Consider the following 5,700-nt stretch of genomic DNA (forward strand, 5'->3'; position numbering starts at 1 on the left):
ATCAACCTAGGGTTCAACATAAGCATAATCTCACAAGGGTTTAAGAGCTTTTACCTTTCCCAACAGATTTGATAACACAAGTCCAAAGCTAAGCAAGGATTAGAGCAAACCTAAACATCCAAAATCACAAAAACCCATTTAACCCAAAACTCTAATAAAACCCGAAATTTTGAAGAGCAGAACTGGAAGGATTTCGTGATTACCTAGAGGGTTTCTTGGGTGGGTTTTGTAGAGCTCTTCACAAGGAATGCGTAGCCGCAAACGGTGCGGCGACCGGAGCTCCGTAGCTCAAGATATGAGCTTGGGAAGTTTGAAGTGAATAGTAACAATGGTGGAAAGCTCTCACCTCTCTCTTCACTTCAGCTGCTGTTGTGTTTAGGTTATGATGGTGAAAGTGGCTGAAATGGGTTCATTTAAGTGTATTTATATGTTGGGCTTGGGCCCAACTTGGGTCCGGTCCAACCCGTTAAGTGTTTTTGGTCCGTTTGACCCACTTTATGTCAAAACCTTTAAAATTAGTGTCCAGTTGTTAATTCTAAATTATTTTTGTTCTTTCAAAATAATAAATTAAATTTTCAAAATCACATTTTCCAGGGTTTTTGACGTTTTTTTTTTATTGTGCGGTACTGGGCAGACTTGAACCGGTTCAACCGGTTCAACTGCCGGTTCGCGATTTTTCACGATTTTTCGTAGAAGGCACATTTTCTGACTCAGAAAGACTCACTGAGTCTAAAAATCACCTTTAAATCCCCAAATTCTCTCTCTAACTTTTTGGAATCTAATTTGGGCAATTAATCACTTAATTAACCGGTTGATTAGTTGCGGTTCTTACATTCTCTCCACCAAATAAGAAATTTTGCCCTCAAAATTTGAATTACCTGAGAAAAGCTCGGGATAATCCTTTCGCATCTCAGACTCCAATTCCCAAGTGTGCTCATCTACTCCTGCTCGCTCCCAAGCAACTTTAACCAATGGGACATCCTTTCCTCGCAGCTTCTTCACACTAGTGTCATCGATCCTCACTGGTATCACTTGGAGAGTCAAGTTCTCTTTCAACTTGACCGATTCAGGCTCCAACACATGAGCCGCATCCGACGTGTATTTACGGAGCTGTGACACGTGGAATACATCATGCAAGTTAGACAGATGAGGTGGCAAAGCTACTTGATATGCCATCGGCCCGAATCTCTTCAAAACCTCAAACGGTCCTATATATCTTGGGTTCAACTTCTTGGTCTTGATTGCTCTTCCAATCCCAGTTGTCGGTGTAACCCTAAGGAATACGTGTTCTCCCACTTCAAACTCTAAGGGTTTCCTTCTCTGATCCGCATAACTCTTCTGTCGACTTTGGGCAGTTAAAATCCTCGCACGAATCTTCTTAATGTTCTCAGTAGTCTCTGCTATCAAATCTGGACCTAAAACACTTACTTCTCCAATTTCATACCAACAAAGTGGAGACTGACACTTTCGTCCATACAAAGCCTCATACGGAGCCATCCCAATGCTTGCATGAAAGCTGTTGTTATATGCGAACTCCACCAATGGCATGTAACGATCCCAACTCCCAGGTTGATCCAACACACATGCTCTCAGCATATCTTCCAGCGTTTGAATAGTCCTTTCCGATTGTCCATCTGTTTGTGGATGATACGCCGTACTAAGACATAGCTTCGTACCGAAAGCTCTTTGGAAAGCTCCCCAAAACCTTGATGTGAATCGGGGATCACGGTCCGATACTATGCTTGACGGCACACCATGCAACCTCACTATCTCCTTGATGTATAATCTTGCCAACTCTTCCATAGAACAGTTTAGTCGGATAGGCAGAAAATGAGCAGATTTGGTTAAGCGATCTACGATCACCCAAATCGCATCAAACCCCGACCTAGTCCTCGGTAAACCGGTCACAAAATCCATAGAAATTCCTTCCCACTTCCACTGTGGAATCTCAAGTGGTTGTAGCATTCCTGATGGTTTTTGATGCTCTATCTTCACTTTCTGGCAGGTCAAACATTTGGATACCACTGTAGCTACGTCACCCTTCATCCCCGGCCACCAGAACATCTTCTTCAAGTCATAATACATCTTCGTGCTCCCGGGATGAATAGAAAACCCACTGTTGTGAGCCTCCAACAGCAAGTCTTGCCTCAAACTCCCAACATCTGGTATGCAAATCCTTCCCTTATATCTCCATAACCCTTCATCATCCTTAGTGAATTCTTCGTGTCTCTTATCACCAACTAGTTGAAACAATTGCTGAAACTTCTGCTCATCTTGCTGAGCCCTTTGTATTTCTGATTTAAATGTGCTTGAAATCTGTAACTGGTTCAAACAAGCTCTTCCGGCAACTTCACTAATATCCAGCTTAAGATCTACAAACTTATCCACTAGTTCTTCTTCCTTGATTCTCATCCAAGCAATTGTTAAAGATTTCCGACTCAAAGCGTCTGCTACCACGTTCGCCTTTCTAGGGTGATAACTCAACTCAAAATCATAATCTTTAAGCAACTCCATCCACCTTCTCTGGCGCATATTTAGCTCTTTCTGATCAAAGATGTACTTGAGACTCTTATGATCAGAAAAGACGCTAAACCTTACTCCGTATAAGTGGTGTCTCCAAATCTTCAATGCAAACACAATCGCCGCTAATTCCAAGTCATGAGTGGGGTAATTCACCTCATGCGGTCTCAGCTGACGCGATGCGTAAGCCACCACATTCCGGTGTTGCATCAACACGCAACCCAAACCCTTCAAAGAAGCATCACAATATACCTCAAACGGTTCACGCGGTTCCGGTAGGATTAGAACAGGTGCTGAAGTTAATCTCTGCTTTAACGTTTGAAAACTTTCTTCACACTCCGACGTCCACTCGAACGGCACTTCTTTCCTTGTCAACTTTGTCATTGGTAGCGCAATCCGGGAAAATCCTTCAATAAATCTCCGGTAATATCCGGCTAAACCCAAAAAGCTTCTGACTTCCGTCACAGTCGTCGGTCTTTCCCATTCCATCACCGCTTCTACCTTAGAAGGATCTACAGCTATTCCTCCCTTACTCACCACGTGGCCTAAGAACTTTACTTCCTCCTTCCAGAACTCGCACTTTGACAACTTAGCGTACAACTTTCGCTCCTTTAAGATTTGCAGTACAATCCTCAAGTGTTCCTCATGCTCCTTTACCGTCTTAGAGTAAACTAAGATGTCATCTATGAAAACCACCACGAATTTGTCTAAAAAGGGACGAAACACTCTGTTCATGTAATCCATGAAAACAGCAGGTGCATTCGTTAATCCAAAGGACATTACCGCAAACTCGTAGTGTCTATAGCGTGTTCTAAACGCAGTCTTAGGGATATCATCTTCCTTCACTCTTATCTGGTGGTAACCGGATCTCAAATCAATCTTGGAAAACACTCCAGCTCCTTGCAATTGATCCATCAAGTCATCTATCCTTGGCAGCGGGTACTTGTTCTTCACTGTCACTTTATTTAACTGTCGATAATCCACACACAAACGCATCCCTCCATCTTTCTTCTTCACCAATAAAACTGGCGCTCCCCACGGTGATACACTTGGTCGAATGAACCTCTTATTCAGAAGCTCTTCCAACTGAGTCTTTAGCTCTGCCAGCTCTATAGGAGCCATTCTATACGGTGCAATCGATACTGGTCCGGCTCCCGGCACCAATTCAATCGCAAACTCAATTTCCCTTTGAGGTGGGAACTCAGGGATATCTTCCGGGAACACTTCTGGAAAATCTCTAACCACCGGAATTTGATCTATGTTCTGGGCATCGCCCAACGCATTGGCAGCCAATAGAATATAACCCTGACACTCCTCCCCACTATAATGCACCATTACAGAGTTCAGGTAATACCCTGTAGCTACCACTGCTCCATTTTCTCCTTCAGGCATAAATCGAATTGTCCGTTCAAAGCAATCCAACAAAATCCGGTTCTTCGACAACCAATCAAACCCCAAAATCATCTCCAGCCCCACCATTGGTAAACAGATCAAATCGTGTACAAAGTCTCTACCCTCAAGCTTGAAACCTACTTGTCTACAGCTTGACCTAGTCATAATTGTTTGATGCGGAGTATGTACATGTAGATCAAAAGGTAACTCTGATACTTTCAAGCCTAATTCCTCAACTTTAGCAAATGAAATAAACGAATGCAAAGCTCCAGTATCATATAATGCAACTGAGGATTTATCACCAATTAGACATATACCTTTCATCAAAGGATCCGCCTTGGAAGCATCCTTGGCATTCACAGCAAAGACTCGACCTTGATGCTAACTCTGGCCCGCATTCTGATTCCTCCCACGAGGGCAATCCCTCGCAATGTGGCCAGGTAACCCACACTTGAAGCAACCACCTAAACCAATCTTACATGAGTCATAAGGGTGAAAACGTCCACAACGATCACAAGCTAAATCCGGATAACTCTTACTCTAATTTCCTCTTCCTTTAGCATACTGAAACTGATTCTGATTGTTCTTTCTGAAGCCCCCTTGGCCTTGAGGAGTATATCCCCCTCTTTTGAAGCTTTGTCCTCTAGGATGAAAATACTTGCCACGCCCACGACTAGAGGTCCCTCCATGAGTGTCCTTAGATGCCGCCACTGTCTTGGCATACTCCTCCACTACCCTTGCTTTGTTCACCAAGTCGGAGAAGACACGGATCTCCATAGGAGCCACAGCAGTCATAATGTTGTCCTTCAAGCCCCTTTGGTACTTAATGCACCTCCAACTCTCGAAAGTCTCCGGGTCACCCTGACATACCCGAGAAAACCTACAAAGCTCTTCGAACTTGTTGGTGTACTCTGCCACAGACATGGAACCTTGCTTCAGCTGCATTAGCTCCATCTCCTTTGCTTCCCTTGCAGACTCAGGAAAGTATTTCTTATAGAAAGCCATTTGGAACACCTCCCATGGAATGTCGGCGTTCTGAAGCTGTAGCAAACGACACTCAGCTTGCCACCAGGGCTGGGCCTCTCCCGCTAGCTGATAAGCGGCAAACTCTACATATTGATTGAGAGGAACATGCTGCGCCTGTAAAGCACGCTCTATAGCCTGGAACCAGTGGTCCGCTTTAATAGGATCTGTGGATCCTCAGAAAGTGGGCGGATGAACCTTGAGGAACGTCGCCAGGGTCATCGGAACTTCTCCTGTGTTATCGCCGTTACCTTCAGCATTATCATTGGTATTCCCTTCGCCATTCCCATTTCCGTTGCCATTCCCAGTCGGTTGGCCCAATCTCTGCACTGCTTGCAGAGTCGTAGCAGCATTGGCTTCCATGGTGTTAGCGAGATTCGCCATCGCCGCCATGAATTCGGCGTGATTGTCAGCTGGTTGCTCATTCCTACTTCCTCGCGTACGCGTTCGACCTCGCCCGTGAGTAGCCATGTAGGATTCCTGTCCACACCAAACAATAGATATCAAGGTGATCAGTCTCAATATCAAAAGTATAGTGCTTCAATTAACCCAAACAGGCACTCACAAACAAGCATGCTATGCATATATCAAACAGATAACCTAATAGCATCAAAGAAAAGACACACAGAGAATGCAATGAAGCACAATCGGTCCCTCCCTCAGGCTCACGAGGACGAACCGCTCTGATACCACTAAATGTAACACCCTAATTAGCCTAAGCCTTACCTCGCGTCGTAAAGCCAAGGTTAATCAGAGATTACGACA

The sequence above is a fragment of the Arachis duranensis genome, chromosome 9, assembly GCF_000817695.3.
Source record: "Arachis duranensis cultivar V14167 chromosome 9, aradu.V14167.gnm2.J7QH, whole genome shotgun sequence".
NCBI lineage: Eukaryota > Viridiplantae > Streptophyta > Magnoliopsida > Fabales > Fabaceae > Arachis > Arachis duranensis.